The sequence below is a fragment of the Planococcus citri genome, chromosome 3 (genome assembly GCF_950023065.1).
Source record: "Planococcus citri chromosome 3, ihPlaCitr1.1, whole genome shotgun sequence".
NCBI classification, from domain to species: domain Eukaryota; kingdom Metazoa; phylum Arthropoda; class Insecta; order Hemiptera; family Pseudococcidae; genus Planococcus; species Planococcus citri.
In genome coordinates, this window is record NC_088679.1 from 11,155,533 (window position 1) to 11,173,551 (window position 18,019).

General features: G+C 32.4%; 1 protein-coding gene and 1 long non-coding RNA gene across 5 annotated transcripts in view; both read left to right on the forward strand.

The window, feature by feature from the left end:
* LOC135840860 (rho GTPase-activating protein 20-like) overlaps window positions 1–18,019 on the forward strand; it is a 363,692-nt gene that overhangs the window by 224,685 nt on the left and 120,988 nt on the right. The gene's annotated exons all lie outside the window — the stretch shown is intronic.
* The window catches only part of LOC135840861 (uncharacterized), a 32,183-nt gene continuing 17,330 nt past the window's right edge, over window positions 3,167–18,019 (forward strand). The window contains exon 1 of the long non-coding RNA XR_010557793.1: window positions 3,167–3,986. This is a non-coding gene — a long non-coding RNA (uncharacterized LOC135840861). The remainder of the gene's footprint in view (window positions 3,987–18,019) is intronic.

Sequence of the window (18,019 nt, forward strand, 5' to 3'; positions counted from 1 at the left end):
TTCGCTAAGGCCTGTTGATTTTTCTTTTTCAAAATAAAATTTTCTGATGTTTTTTCACTTCTCAAAACACGAAATTTCCAGAGCTTTTGCCCTCACTTTGTTTGGGTATTTTTGCTTTTCTATTTCAGACTCGAAATTTCTAAAAAAAAAAATCATTTAAATTCTGAAATTTTGAAGCCCAAACAATCAATCTCCTCTTATAAAAAAACATTGTCCTTTCACATATTAAAATAAGAATTTTCAAAAACTTCTGTCCTCGCCTTTGATTATATAATCAAAGGTCCTCGCTACGCTCGGGCTGATTTGTTTTTTCTCTTCCTAAAATCATAAGATGTACCTTTCTCATAATAAAACCAACCCCCCTCCTACAGATATGCTCTGGCTACGCCACTGGTTGCTATCGGTTTAGAATCGTACTTTTTTCCAAGTGAAAAAATGGTGTGTAATTGTTCAAGTAGGTCACTAACAAGCTCCAATCGTGTTCATATACGTTCTGAAGTTAATCTTGACAGTTTTTATGGCATTTTTTGAAAACCTGGAATCTCCAAAATATAGCTGGATACTCCAAAACTGCTTGAAACCACTTTAAGTCGACTCAGCATGTTGATATTAGAGTATAGAGTAAATTTTAGCTTTCCAATTTCATTTGGTAAAATTTTGTGGGGATTTCAAATTTCAAAAATCTGCTGGAGGCTTCAGAACTGCTCAAAAATATTAAAAACCGTTTCCAATCAATTCGTGCAGTCCGAAGTAGAAATCATACTAAATTCCAGCTTTCTCAGTCAATTTGCTAGAATTTTGAGTTTTTGCATTTTCAACCCATAGATTTTCAAAAATTTATTAAAAAGTCGAAAAATTCTCTTTAGATTCTGGAATTTTGGCAGGTGATGTATTTTTTCATGAGTTTTCCATTCAACTCTGCTTGGATCAAAGATTTTCTATTAGTTGGAATACCTCCTTTGTAGAAAAACTAGACAGCTAAGCAAAGCTTAGCTGCAAAGTGTGCGTAGCTAGCTGCCTTTTCTACAGCTATAACCGTTATTACATCTAGGTAGTGCATAAGTGAATCAACCATGTCACAGTAATGAGAATTTTTGAAACTCTCACTGCTTCAAAATAATAATTTGTTTTTCAGTGTTTTCATATTTTCCAAATTACAATAGGTATTTCAGAATAATTTATAAGCTTGTATTGCTTCTAAATTAAGAAATTTCTAGTTGTTTTTCATAGTTAGCATTGTTTTAAAATTTACAAAATTTCAAATCAATTTCCCGAATTTCCCATCGCTACAATTTCATAAAGTTTTCAATAAATTTTCAGAATTTTGCATTGCTGCTGAGTTAGGAAATTTGCAGTCAATTTTTAGAATTCACATTGCCTCTAAATAGTCAAATTTTGAATAATTTTTCAGAATTCTTATTGTCTTTAAATTAAAAAATTTGAAATTCAATTTTCAAGTTCATATTGTCCACAAATTGTAAAACTTTTACTCAATTTTTGGAATTTACATTGCCTCCAATTTTTCAGAATTCTCATCTTCTTCATAAATATTACAATACTTATTTCATATAATTTTAAAGTTCACATTATCTGCAACTTACAGAACTTTTAATCAATTTTTGGAATTCTCAGCGTCTCTAAATAATACAAATTTTCATATAATTTTTTTTAGAATTTCCATTGTCTTCAAATTTATAAATTTTCAAACCAATTTTCAGAACTTGCTTTTTATTCTAAATTAAGAATTAAATCTTATAAAATATGTTAAGAATTTGAATTGCCTCTAAATTACACAAAAAAAAATATGGGTAATTTTTACAAAAAAATTTAACTAAATACTGGTATTTAGCACAATTAAGTACCAGATCCCATTCAATAATTTTTACTCTAATCGTAGGTATAGTAAAAATTGTCATTTTAATAAATTTTGCTATAGGTACCAATAGTAAAAATCATTTTGTTTTAATAATTTATACTAAATCATGATAATAAAAATTACATGTTTCAATTGTACAAAAATTAGTTTAATTACTCATTTTGAAGTAATTTTTAAATTATAAGTAAAAAGTTGAAAATTATTCATGTCAAGGTAATTCTTACTATACTTATGGCTATAGGTAGACAAAAAATTAATGAAATGAATTTTTAATTAGCAAATGATATCATAATTCATAACTCAATTTCAGCATTATTTTTGCCCCATTATCATGTACTACATAGGTAACTCCAAAGCATTTACCTATCCAATTTTCCTACGAAAAATCTGTCACCTACCTACCTACTTACCTCACGGGGATTCGAACCTGGGTCCCTAAATTTCCTATTCCTACCTACATGCCCTAACCACTCAACCACAAATTCACTACCAGGGTTAGGGCATTAAAATAATATATTTGTTTGGTAAACGCCCCACCAAACCACTCCCACTTGGAATTTACAGCTAACAGACTGGGGGTGTAACAGGGTACAATGAAACACAGCTGGTGATGGAATAGACTGGGGGTATAACAGGGTACAATGAGCGGCTGGTGTTCTACAAGTCCCCTTTTCCCTTTTTTTTAGGATTTAATGCATTAAAATAATAAACTAAAATTGCAATTACTCAGCAATTACCCATCCGAATTGCATGAAAATAAATCTATACCCTCCGCCTTAATGATTCTCAAATGGTGTCCAATAGGTACGAAAAACGGTTGGATAGCTTAAGAGAACATTCATTGTAATTGCAATTTCAATTTCTCAAAGCAAAACCAATAGTGTGCTACGCACACTAAAAAGTGAGACCCTTCTATTTCAAAAATATCGCGTATTTTTCAGTTGAAAATAGCATTTTTTAGAGCTTTTCAATAATTTTAAGAACTTTGGTCAAAACTTGAAAAATTAGGTAAAATTTTCTAGAAATTCCAAAAACATCACGAACCTACCATTCTCAAAAAAATCAAAACCAAAAACCTCAAAAAATTCCCTTACAAGCACACACTCCAGCAATCACCACCTTCATCATCTTCATCACCATCTACCATCCAAAAAACCCCTCCCTTTTCTTTTCAGCTCCTAAACGACGCACAGATAACAATCTACGGAATGTCTAAGAGCACCGAGCACGGAAGTTGGCCGCTGTAATTATGTGGATCACAGCGCAGCAGCGCGGCGATGCCCTTTCGAGGAGGAAATCGCGATGAGCATAATTTAATTGACCGGACATTGTCGCGTGGGTACCCTTTGACTTCTTCACTCACAATCAACTCCACAACTCCTCCATTTATATTCTTGGTAATTTCGGCTTCATCGGCATACGCCAGCCCAGCCTGTGCCTGCGAGTCTTATATGTATGTACGAGTATATTATGTCGGCGGAATTAAACCGAATAAACGCATCGAAACCGCGAAACAGAAACAACAGAGGAAACTGAGACTGAGAGAGCAGAGAGCCGGTAACGAGTTTAATTAATGTAGACGATTTACTCGTAGTTCTCGGCTGTACCGGTTGGTAGCGTGAGTTGTTTAAGTAGTTGGGTAAACCGGCATGGGCATGTACAAGTGGATGGCTTAGAAGATTATGTCAGAGAGAGCAAACAACACAGATGCAGAAGCTCAACATACTATTGTGGTAATGCGGTATTTGCATCTACGTATATAAAATACTTACTCTTTCGCGTGCTGAGTTTGTTCTTTATTTCGTGTATTTTTTTTACATTTTGTTTTCGGTGGTGGTGTTTGTTTTCGCGATCGAGTTTTTTTTCACTTTACAAGACCTCAAAAGTGCCGCGTTAACGTGTATTTATTCGGTGTGTCCCTCCACCCTCCCCCTCCCTCTCACTCGACAACCCCGCGTGTACCTATCGAAAGTGCTTAATTAACATGTACGGTTTTTTTTCTTCTTCTTTAGTGGCTATTAGCACCCAGTAGTGTTGTGTGTTGCTATAGGATTGTTGTTTTCTTTCTACATTCATCGGCCCCCAAAAAAGGATAAATGAACTTTTGAAGGTAAGAAGAAAAGACGTGCTTTAGATGCGAAGTGTACTTACCTAAGTATATGATGTCGTTAATAAATACTTGTTACTGTTAGCATCGTAATTAACGTCTACAATCAGTGCTCTATGTTGTATATTTCGATAAATATGACCTTAGTCGCACCAGCAAATACTTATATGGTTGATTTGATTCCGCTCTTCGTATATACACCGAAGAGATGCGGATATACCTTGAATACTTTTGGGAGACAGGAAGAGACAACCCATCCGATCCTATACCCAAGTCTCGTATTATTATTTCAATTTTTACAACCCCTTTGTTCCTACGTTGCCTTATATTTCGAGGACCATATTGGCCATATATATTATATATATACAAAGGTGCAATATGCATAATGCGGATGTTTTTCTTACACCTTAAGAAAAATAAAAAATATCTCGTACTAGAAGTTCTCTCACGTATAAATAAATTCATTCGTGGAATGAACCAAGCATAATAGATAACATAAATGTAATTAGAAAATATTATGCACGTACAAATGTACCTGCAAATACTCGTACTTATCTACGTGTGCTGTTTGAGAATTGCAATGGTGCAATAATTATTGTTACGTTTTTATGTTATTTAATATTCGATGCATCTGCAATCTGCACCCATCTTTGATAAACCGAATTAACCGCAGATGCATCCAAGTCCTTGGATCGTGTCTTTGTATAATATTATTATGAAATGATCCTCGATGCAATTTGTTCATCTTTATTGTAGCATATACGACAGAATATAGAATGCTGCAAATTTTTCTAGATTTTGAGATACGATTTGGATTGCTAAACAGTTTTGAGGTTTTTAAACGAACACCAAAAATAATTCTCGAACGAGAAAAGAAAATACACATATCGCGATTCGAGCACCTCAACATCAAATAAAAATATGGCTGCTGCGAAAACCCATTAATGATTTATTTATGCAAAATATTCACGTAAAAGAGAAGATAAGTTACGTATTTTTGTTCTTTTTTCTCTCGCGGTTCGTATACTTACTCTTGCGAACCACTCGCTCGTTAAAATATTTTTCTTATTTGGCCCGAAGCATGTGCTTCGAGAGCTGGTCTAAATTTATGCATATTCAATTACCAGCCGGGTTGATTTTTTAATGAAACTTATCTTTTAAAATGTATTATTACGCGAGGTTTAAGTATATAGAGATGGGTTTCTTGAAGTGTTGAGTCGTAGTATGTTGAATGTTGCTAGGGTGAGGGATCTGGCTTACCTATTGGATCGGGTGTGGTGTAATTTTAGAGAATGGTTCGAATATACTAAGAAGAAGACTGAAGACTATAAGACAATATGAGGTGTAAATTATGGGTATTTTGGTGATCACGCACACGTATTTGGATCTTGTGTGGTAGGTCTCCTCTGGATGAAGGTTATGCATGTACTTGTACGATGGATACTCGATCGTGGATGGGATTATTAGTGATTTAGTTGATTGAACTTTTTTCTGCCAGGGGCGGGGGTGAAAATCCAGCAAGTGGGGGGGGGATTTAAATTTTGGACGAGGTTTTTAAATATTAGTGCAAGGAAATTTCAAAATTTGTGGCTGTGAATTTTTCAAGATAGAGACACATCAGTGTACTTTTGAGTGTTTTATTTTATATTTTACATTTTTCGAAGAATTAAAGAATCTGATTTGGTGAAAAAATTTTGGACCCAAACAAAGCTATTAGTAGATTGAAAGAGAATACAAAAATACCCCACCAGTCAAAATTTCATTTTTGCAAAAGTTCATTTTTCGAGCTTCGGTGATATTGAAAAAAAAAATCAAAGGACCGAGTGAGAAAGCTGGAATTTAATGAATTTCTCATTTTTGACCTTCCACCCCCCCTTCCCCTTCTCCTGAACCTATAGGATGTGTTTCGAGTCATTTTGAGGAGTTCTGAAACCTGTAGAAAAATTTTGGGAAGCCATGAAATTTCATCCGATTGAATTGGATAGTTTATGGTACACTTTCGGTATCTCCAGATCGAAATTGGAGATAGATTCGATAGTTCTGGAGCCTCCCAGTGAAATTTTGGAAATCTAAGGTATCAAAAAAATTCTCTAAAATCTGCTTGAATGAACTTGGGTGTTTATAAACGTGTTTGATGCATGTTTAATTTTTTTGAAATTTCTGTAGATTGATAAATGAGTTATTTAAGCTTGTGGAGTGTTTTTTTTGCTGCTTTCTAGTCTAATATTTTTGGAAAATTGATTCATCAGGAAGAAGATAATATACTGTCGAAAGATTCTGAATCTGAGGAATTTTGACCCCAAAATTAGCTTCGAGCTGCCCAGAAGAATGAGATTTTAACATCTGTACAGCATTTTCAATATTTTGGGGACTTATTAGGATCTTACATTGTTTCTTCATGGGCACAAACGTGAGCTGGAGAAATTGAATTTTAATCTTTGCAGCAGAAATGAAAAAAGTTGAACGAAAATCCAAAGGCAAAAATTATCTACCTACTGAAAAAATTCAGCAATAAAAATTGCTCACAAAAATCAATAAAAATCACTTCTTACAAATCTGTGAAAAATGCTACAAAAATTCTGAAAAAAAAATCCCTGAAAAAAATCACCAGTGAAATCAAATGACAAAAATCTCTCAAAATGAGTGAAAATAATTTTTGAAAATCTGAAAAAACGCTAAGAAAAATCAGCGATGATCACTGAAAACAGAAGAAAAACACAGAAAAAATCAGTAAAATCAATTTGTGAAAATGACTAAAAAAATTCACTAAAAATTCATCAAAAATGAGGGAAAAAATTTTAATTCACAGTCGTCTAAAATTCCTGTTCCAGCCAAAAAAAAGCTAAAATTTTTCAAAGTCATGTCGTCAAATCTTTGTAAAAACATATATGAAAGTCATCGGTTCTGAAATAATTTCTTTTCAGCATGACTAAAAAAATTCACTAAAAATGAGGAAAAAAATTAAATAATTCACAACTAAAATTCCTGTTTCAGCCAAAAAAATAGCTTAAATTTTTCAAAATCATATTGTCGTCAAATCTTTGTAATAACATCTATGAAAATCATCAGTTCTGAAATAATTTCTTTTCAGCATGACTAAAAAAATTCACTAAAAATGAGGAAAAAAATTAAAATTCACAACTAAAATTCCTGTTCCAGCCAAAAAAAAGCTAAAATTTTTCAAATTCATGTCGTCAAATCTTTGTAATAACATCTATGAAAATCATCGGTTCTGAAATAATTTCTTTTCAGCATGACTAAAAAAATTCACTAAAAATAAGGAAAAAATTAAAATTCACAACTAAAATTCCTGTTCCAGACAAAAAAAATAACTAAAAATTTTTCAAAGTCGTGTCGTCAAATCTTGGTAAAAACATCTATGAAAATCATCGGTTCTGAAATAATTTCTTTTCAGCAAGCTTCAGCCAATAGTGCATCAAAATTCAATTTTTTGATGGGCTTGGATAATTGTGATCTCGAGATTCGTTCACTCGAGTCAATATTCATCTGGCTTGCCCACCTTCTTGATTCGTCATTGGAGGCCCAGTTTATTTATATTGAAACCGAACAGTGATCAAAATAAAAAACTCAGTGCCTCTGAAAATAAAAATTTTATTAGCCGAGTGTATTTTCAAAATTTCAGGTTTCCATGCATCTCTAAGGCACCTATGTTTTTATTTCGGGTCTAACAATCCTCAGAATTGAAACCGACGCCTGACCAAATTGATAATTTGACATTCAAATCACATCTTTTTTCGATGATGAGAAATTTTCAGCATTATCAAGTACCTAGGTATGTACTATACACGTGTGTTTCTTCGTTTTCCTAGTAAAACGTTTCTGTATTTTGGGTGGTTTTGTGAAGAAAATCACCCTTTCTCGATTGCTATTTGCTTCTCATTTGGATCTCTTCTTGTTAATTTTCTGTCACGTTCCTGCCTCCTCCTGAGAAAACCCTAGTCACGTATTTGCCTATAGAAGATGCTTCAAACAATAGCCATACCTATACCTATACGTATAGGTATGCTTTGTGTGGTTGTTTTTATTTTCATTTTTGGTGAGAAATAGTCAAACTAGGTCTAACAGTCCTGCTGATAGTAACTCCTGATCTCGAAATAGTTCTGCTTTTTACTTTTTTTTCCTTCGGTGAATTTTTGAATTATTTTAAAACGTTGTTCTACTTTTTTAAGTTTCGAAAAAAAAATCGTTGTGGGCAGAGATGAAAATATCAATAAGGTAATTTCTAAAAAAAAATATTTCTATTATTACTTTACTTTTTTTTCGAAAGTTGTTTTGAAATATCTATAAGGTACCTATGGTAGGTTGTTTCTATACGTTTTCGCCCACGCTGCTTGCACCCGAAATATTATCTGCTCATGTGTGACGGGTGTTTCGCGCCCTGAAGCATGAAGTACTTGTTTTTTTAGTACTTACATTTTATCTCCTTACATCTAAAAATTTTAAAATAAAGAATCGTGACCAAAAATACTTACTTTTCGTTGAATATTTTTTTTTTTTTTTTGAAAAAAGCTGCCTATTATTCTTTTTACTTGAAGTACTTACATACTTACTCTTCGTCTTCATTAAATTTTCTATTAAAAAAGTTCAGTAAATACCTCTTTTTTTTGTTCTTTTCAAAGAGAAAAAATTCCTAATTGCCTCAATAAATGTATTCAGGTTGATTGTTTATCATCATAATAGACGCGAACGCTTTTCACGTTTATTTTACCTACTTAATGCATATTTTCTGGGAAAAATAGGTAGTCATGGATTAAATACGAGTAGGTACAAATAGTCTCGTCGTAATACGAGTACGTATTTCGCGAGAGAAATATTGCTATAATTTTTCACTGAAAATTACGTTGTCAGACGTCATCGTACTCGCTCTTACATTTTGTTTCGTATATACTCGTCGTATTTGTAGTTTGATGTATTTATTTTTATTCGATTGATTAATTTCAAGACTCGATTTTTGGGTCACACTGATGACCTCTTTCCTCGTTTTCCAGAGGTATGTAGAGGAATGGGATTTCTTTAAATTTTTCAGTTTGTAATATTTAAAGGTATCATTAAGATTTTCATGGTGTTAAATATTTGTAGATTCAAATTCGAACGAAATCAAGCTATATATTAAATGAAAAAGCATGTCTTAAAACACTGTGATGATCAAAATTTTAGGTGCTAGAGTTCATTTTTGGATTTCTTGCGAATTTTTGAAAATTCAAAAAATTAAAAAATACAATAATTATGGTAATTTTTTATGTCTAATTTTTATTTTTTTAAACAAAATGAGGTCATTCTTTAACCTCCAGTGAGTTTTCAATTTTCTTTAAAAATTTTAAATTGCTCTGCTTGGGGCAACAATAAACCAATGTTTTAAAATTTCGGTGAAAATTTAAAACTCACTGGAGGCTCCAGAATGGTCAAAAAGTGACAATTTTCGTAATTTGTGTGGGCGAAGGAGAGTTGCTTCAAATGAAGTAATTGAAACCATTTTTGAAGCAATTTTTTCTGAAAGGTCTGTCCTTATTTTTGCGAGACAAAGCTGTTGAAGAGCATTTTTTTAAAGAGCTGCTTTCCAAATTGGAAAGTGAACGATGTTTTCCTCATTTTTTCCTGCTTCAATAACTCCCCCCCCCCCCAATTTACTCTGTTTAATATAAAATACGATCTTTATGTAAGTTCAAGTTCCGACAATTATCAAGATTTTTTTCATCTTTTTTTCAATGAATGTACAATTATGTTTGCGATGAACGTATTTTGGATTCTTTGAAATCGAAACCAAAATTTCTGCAACCTCTCAGAAATGTTTTAAACATCTTAGAAACCATATAAGGTCTAACTTTCTGTAAAATGTGTAAAAATTAGTTTTTGACCTGACAATCGATGTTCCAAAAAATGATATTTCACCATTTTCAGCAAATCAGGAGCTTTTAGCAATATTCATGATTTTCAATTTTTTCCACAAAGGTGTGAAAATGTGATTAGAATTCCCGAATGCTGTATTACTATCTCTTTTTCTAGACTTTTATGGTCCTCAAAAGGATAATCTACTGTTTTCAAAATTTTCAGTCGAATATCTCGAACGTGATTTTTAGCACATTACGAGTTTCAAAAATAAATAGGTAGATAGGTACCTACCCGTTTAATAAACATTGAAAATAATAAAATTAGATTTATTCAATTTTCTGAGAATTGTACTTCGAAATCCTAAGCAGAAGAAAATCACATTTTCGAGCTGCTGCAGTGATTCATTTCAAAACCTTTGAGGGAAAAAATTCGAAGAAAAATTGAATAATTTTAAGATTTTTTTGAGTGAGGCATACATTTATAGAAATAGAGTTTATTCAATTTTTTATTAGAAAAATCTTATCGATGAATTCGATTCATCATTTTGAACGAATTTTGCTCATTCTTTGAGATATGATGAAGTTCAATTTTTTTTAATTAGAAAGAGAAGAAAATCGGTCACTTTTTTTCTCTGAGTTTGATATTTGATGAAAAAATTGAAAAATCGTCGTAATAACTGCGATTTCTGGAATTTTTTAAAATGTTCAAAAATTCACCGAAAATCCAAAAATGAACTCGAGTATTTAAAATTTTGGCCAACTGTAGTTTATCTATAGGACATGCCCTTTCAAGTTACGATTTAGCTTATTAGTTTCCTTCAAACCAAAGTTTCAGTTCAAAAGATTCCTTTGTATGTAACTTATACCTAACAAGACCAGTAAAAATGTTCAAAATAAGTCCTAAAACTGATATTAACCCCCCGAATCCAAAGTTCGCCATTTCCAGCCATTCTGGAGCCTCCAGCGCTATTTTTCAATTTCTCCAGAATTTTGAATTTGCTCCAGAAGGCGTGAATATGAAGTTGGGCAGCTAAAAATCGAGTTGTGTGTTATACCTACTCGAACTGTTTAACGAATTTATTCTCATTTGAGCCGATTCTGGAGGGGACACCTCAACAGTGAGTTTTTGACCAGCTTTTTTCATAATAAAAATATCCAAAAATTAAAGGGAGGCCCAAGAAAGACTGGAAATGGCGAAATTCGCTCTCGTGTGGTTAATTAATGTCGAGATACAGCGATTCGCCCAAATTTCTAAAATTTTCTCACAAACGAGGAATTTTTGGTTTTTGGATATTTTTATTTTGAAAAAAAGCTGGTTGAAAAACCACTTATGAGGTGTTCGCTCCAGAATCGGCTCAAATGTGGATAAATTCGTTAAAGAGGTCGAGTATAACACACAACTCGATTTTTAGCTGCCCAACTTCATATTCACGCCTTCTGGAGCAAATTCAAAATTCTGGAGAAATGGAAAAATCGCACTGGAGGCTCCAGAATGGCTGGAAATGGCGAAATTTGTATTCGGGGGGTTAATATCAGTTTTAGGACTTATTTTGAACATTCTTACTGATCAAGTACGTACTTTTTTAAAAAAATGATAAATCAACAAAATAGTCAATTTTGGATTTTCAAAAATTCGCCAAAAATCGAAAAATGAACTTGGGCAGCTGAAAATTTGGATTTGGGGGTTTTAGAACATGCTCTTTCCAAAAATTGCGGTCCCGTTCAAATTGGTGGCGGACACCTCAAGAGGTTCCCTGTAAGTATTTTTTTTTCTCAACTAAAAAAAAATGAGAAAAAAATTAAAAAGCCAAAGAACTAAATTAGAAAAAAAATTATTATTTTATGTACATATTTTTGAAGCATCCTCTGCGAATACCTACAATTTTCGAAAATTAAAAAGTAAATATTTTTGGGGCCCCTTGTTCTTTTTTTTTTGTTTTTAAAATGAAAGATTCGTAATATTATTCCAGTGAGATATAATCAATTTATGACGAATTATTAATTATGTACCTAGTAATATTTTCGAATTTCTTGGAAAAAATTTTGTTCTGACTCAGAGATTTAGGTGGATACATGAATTTCCTAACCAATCAATCATTTCAATTTGAATTTTCAAGTAAATCTGGTCCTCGTACAAGATTCTCGTTTGATTTTTTTTTTTTCAATGAAGTAGATTACGAATTACGATTGATTCATTTGTGTGCGGAAGGAAGGAAGCAATGAAGCAAGCAGTACATTTTAGGTATTGAAATAAGATTTCCATGATTTCGATTTTGTTCAGTTGTCAAATTAGATTCGATAATGACCTTCTTCTTTACTATATTCCTCTTCTCCTCCACCGACCCTCGTTCGCCATTCGTCTCACAATTCAGAAATCTTATTACGTATCAACCTATACCTATCCTCTCGTGAATACGTTTCGTCGTCTTATAGTAGGTACTTACTTATGCTTATAGATATTATTTACATCGTCATTGAACGATCAAACTGGTACGTATATAAGATAATAATATTTATGTTTATGATTATTTCAATCTTTTATAAGAGGAAACCATACATATAATGAGAGAAGGAGAGACAGATCAACAGTCAATGGGTGAGGAAGGATCGAGGCAGGCAGAGGATATACCTGTGCTTGAGCTTGTGTACTTGTTATTTGGTTGATATTTTGGCGTTATTATTACTCGTTTACACAGGGAGGGTATCCTCTTCATCATCCTGGCTGGGTAGGTAAGTTTGGTATATGTTTGCGCATGAGCGTGCAGATAGGAAACCGGATTCAAGCTTTATCGCCGTAAGCGGCGCGTAATTAATATTTACGCTTCTGCTTTAATTTGTATCTGTGTGTAAATTTTGCATAGTAATTTCCTGCCACTGCGCGATGTCTGCTCGATGATGTTAATGTTGATGGTAGGCTATACCACTCGTAATAACAGAAGCACCTCGGTTGTTTGATGGTAGCTCTATGTATGTATTTTATCATATCCACCAAGATGGTTTCGAATCATAGACGATGGAGAAGATCTACCTACCAGTCGAATTATAAAATGCAGCCGTATAAAAATAAAAAGTTGAGACGCGGTTACCACAAATGGAATAAATTTAGCGTTTTCGAATACTTACGCATTAACCATCGAGTTGGAGTTTTTAAAGACGTCAATTACTCCACATGGAGTGAATTTTTTCAAGGTGAAAATCTCAACACCGATGGGTGATTCAATACGAGCGGAATGTGGTAGCTATATTTCTACTTCTGCTCGGCGGTATAGCGAATGACGATTTCCTCTTTCGTGGAACGTGCTACCGAATAGTGGAAATATTTTTTACACATGGTGCTCCACCCTGTGGCGATCTGGGCAGAGTTGAAAGATTAGGGTAGCTTAGCCAGTGCGGGATGTTTTGTTTTAAACATATCGAGACTCGAGAGTGCAGATTCGTATAGTGTAAAATATGTATGACAGGTTGTGTGTTCTTCTTTCTTCAACACCGTATGTACACTTGTGTCGAGAGTATCGATTTACACCAACTCTGGCTCTGGATGTATTGTATGCCTTTAGTTTTCATTGCTCGACAAATGGGTGGCCTCATCAGTCATCGAGTGATGTTTTCATTAGACCGAGTCGTATTCAGAGCGAGTACAACACCGCCATCGCCATTGCCAGCCCTCGTATGTAGTTGTTTTGGAAAATATGTATGTACAACACCAGCATTTATATGTTATTCTTGTGTAGTACATATTATACTACAAAGAAAGACCGAGAGCTGTTTTTATTGAAATCAATCGGCGGCTGCGGCTTGTATATGTACTATTAGTTGTAATGTAGGTACTTGTGTACTGCTTGTGTACTTATAGAGAGTTGATAAATTATTATACGTACTTTGGTGCGTATCGAAGCGCTAAGAATCTTTTAAGTTTTTCCACGTGCCATCGAAATACGACTACGTCTTGTTCGCTCGTCTTCTCTTCTTTGGTCTCTTTGTATAAATATTATAATTACAAGTCCTATTGTGACACGATCTCTCGGTATGGCTTGTGTTTTTACGAGTATCTTGGCTCTCGCTTTGTCTGTCATTCGTTTTCAAAAGATATTAGAATAAGAGATGAAGTAAGAGCGTGGCCAGGTTTCAATATTATGATGAATCGAATTTCGAAACTGAAGACGTGGATACCGAGCAACTTGATCACTGTATTTTGAAACGAACTGGTGAAATTTTAGAGGGTTCGTCTCTCTGTTTCCGTTTCACTCTGATGACCTGAACAGTAGTTCTGAATGTGATTTTGGAGAGTCCATTGAAGGGCATATTGAACAAATATGGATGAAAAGTGAAAATTTGATATCCAAGACGTGAACTTTTCACATTTTGTTGGAAAAATCCTAACAATGGGTTCTTTTTCAGGAAATGTGGAGATTTTCTGATAATACACTAGAAGTGCAACAAAAAAGTTTTATATCTTTTTTTATGTAGATAAGATGAACTTTCTTGAATGTTTAGAATTATTCACTTGAATAAAAAAGTTAATTTTTGTTCTTAATTTGACCAAAATTATCTTGAAAGGTATAGATGATGATCGAGGTCTTTTGACTCCTTGAGCATGAATCTAGAATTGCTTTTTTTTCAGATTGGAATTTTAAAGGAAGGTTTTTTTTAAAATTAATTTTATTCGGTCTTGAGTACGAGAGCACTGTGTTCATCACGAAAAATTGGAACATCTTTAAATAAGTATATCTTAATAATCGCGAAAATCCCTTGATACCTATGTGTTTTGAATTGCTAAAATTTCATAAGCAAGTACAACGAAAAAGTATGAAATTCTGAAAAATGTTGTGCAAAATTAAGTACTTAGGAATGATGTAAAAGGCAACAGAAACGTCTCAACATATTGTTGGTGAGTGCAACTCAAGCTTAAACAATTAATTAAAAAAATTGTTATGTTCCCAAATACAGTGGAGTCTCGATAACTCAAACTCCGTTAACTCGAAAACTCCGATAACTCAAAGCAAAGTCTGTTTCCCTTCAACTCTCCATAAGACTCAATGTAAAATTCACTTCTTTACCTCGAAGTAAAAAGTCCAAAAACTCCGATAACTCGAAGTAAAATTTTTGAAAAAGACAAGAAAAACCTCTGTAAGTCAAACGTTGCCAACGTTTTGCCTCTATAACTCGAATTTCTAGTTGAAAACACTTGTAAATTCGAATCTCATTGATACAAAACTCTTTCACATTCACATATCAGTTATCTTCAATGGTACCTATTGTACAATCTCATTCCATACTCCGTACTTTAATCTTTTCGACCAGGTATAATACGTGTTTCCATTTCATTCTAGTAAAAAAAAACACTCATCTAATTCAAAACTTCGCCAACTCAAAATATACCAAAATGAACCTCTATAACTCGAACTCCGATAACTCGAAGTCAACTCCTTCTCCCTTCAACTTCAAGTTATCGAGACTCCACTGTAACATGATAAAGTTTTTGAAGCTCTTTATTATGAATATTATGACATTTCTAATATAATCATAAAAATTAACCTTATTTTCTATGACAATATTTACTTAACACTCGCGATAATAATTAAAATAAAAATGCGTTAATTAATAATTGAACTTCTTGAATAAAAAATTCACATAAATTGAGTAAATATTCAATTACACACAATTCGCAAAAATAACACGTTACAAAATAATATTTTAAGTGTTATGAAAATTCACGAACTAGAATAAAAATTAGTAATTTGAAAAAATTTAAAATGGTTAAATGAAATTCGCACTAATATTAAATTAAATGAAAATATACATACCTATGATAAAACTTGAAAATGATACACTTATAAAAATTTAGAAAGGAAGAGAGAGATGTATAAGTTACTAAATACTAACTGTATAAATTTATGTTACACGAGATATCACTCGACAACTATATGGTCAAAAATCAACTAGAGAACTGTCATCGAACAAATTCTCTTATTATCTTTAAGTGAAGACTCCCTTCACTCCTCAAGTACAGACAACGACGATTCTTTCCTCTTTCCCAGAATCATGATTTGTAAGAAAAATGCATCCAAAGGGGTAAATAGAGAAGAAATAGACAGAGGTGAAAAGAGAGAAGAAAAGACAGAAGAGAAAGGAAAAGGCTAAATCAAAATTATACCATAGTGTTTTATTGCCTATAAAATAGACTTGATTCAACTCGAAAGGAAAAAATGTAAATGTATTGGAATTACTTGGAAAATAGTCGTTATTTGAGAGATTGACAGGGTGATATAGCTATTGTTGGCCATATCTATATTTATATTGCAACAAGAGCCATAAAGGGGATGATATAGTGTTTCATAATGAAAATGCACTAAAAAATGCAATGTATGAGATACGTGTGTATGAAAGTACGTATGCAACTTGATAAGGTAGTTGCTGGCAACTTGACAAAATTACCGAAAAATTCGAGAAAAAAAATGCAAAAATTGCAAAAAACGTTGATTAAAGCAATCTCGTTGAAGAAATGTTGAAGAATTGTCAAGAGAAAGAAGAAAATATTATTACAAAGGGACAAAAATGATAAGAAACTTTCTTGAAAGGTCTACATGCTTTTCTAATGTCAAAATGAAAATTTTAAAATACAATAATTATCTCATCGATATTATAATGTAGTTTTTTTCCTTTCTTTCAAATAACTTAATTTTAACGTGCTGAATTATAGATTTTAAAATAATCCCTTGAATGTGAAATTTTGTAGCTTTTTTTTTACTTGCTTCATTATAATATTGAATAATTTTTCATAATTTTTACTTTCATTTCAGAAAATTTCTTTACTTTACATTAATGATTCATCTTTTAAGAGACATTTATTTTTCATCAAGTTTCTTTCAATTTTTACCTACTATTTTTCTTGCATTTTTGATATTTTTTTAATGTATTTTTTTTCAGGATCTTAGTTATGTACAATAATTTAATATACTTATTATGATTTTTTAAACCACTTGTATTCAACAAACCATTAATCAATGCTTTGTTTTTTGTTTGTTTTAGGTGAGTAAGAATTTGAAAAAAAAACCTAATCACGATGAGTACGTAAGTCATTTTATATGATTATAAAAAATAAACAGAGCTAATTATCGTGAAATTCAAAAAAAGACTGCAGGTCTTGGTTTTATCTTCCTCTTCTTGTTTTTAATTTTTTTTTTCGGCAAGCCGAATTTAAATTTTTGAATTTTTTTATCCTCCTACTCCTCCTCTATTTCTGAAAAGTCATCTTTAAAGTAACTTTTTGGAGTTGATTTTATAATGTTCACTATTTTTAGAATTACGTGCCCCATTTTTGTGGTTCATTTTACCTTTTACTCTTTGGATACCTACTCATGATCATGAATTTCACTTTGCATTATACAAGGTGTCACAATTTAGCTTGATAAGCTGGCAACTCTAGGGATAAGTATAAATTAAAATTCATCGGCACTTGTGAATAAATTGTAACACATTTGGCATAATTTTGAAATAGAAAAAGCTGTTGAGGTTTTGAGAAGGAGGGGATTTCGGATTTTGTATACTTCAATGCCTCAACTTGTCGCACATATTTTTTCTTTGCTATTACAAGATTTTTATTGCAGTCGCCAGAAAATGGCTGAGAATTTGGCTTCAAATTTTAATTCTTGAAAAATGTTAGCTTTGGCTCTCTGAATTGGCTCGTTTTTTTTCTGGTAATTCCTTAAGTTGGTTATTGGTTTCATTTTGAATTTTTCCAGAATTTCTTTCGTTTATAGTGAAAAAAGGCCCAGGGTGTAGGTAAGCACGAGAAAATTGAAAAATGGTGAGATTTTTATAACAAAATGATAGAAACAGTGCACAATAAAGATCGAGAATTCTGATTTTTACAATTTGCTGGGAATAGATTGCATCAAAAGTACATTTTCAAAACGTTAAATTGTACGTTTCAGTGTGAAAAAATGATTGAAAAATTTCGAGAAAAAATCTAGAAAACTCATAACTCATCATCACTCATCAGCGTGACGAAAAACAGTTTCTTAAACATTTTGGACAGGCCCTACCTCAAAAAAAATATCCATGTCAAAATACTAGTGATTTACCAGAAATTCTCAGTATTTGGCCAAAAATCAAATATGATTTTTCTAAAATTATATCCTTTACTTCTCAAAACTTGGAAAAAAATCAGTTGATTGTTGAAAATTA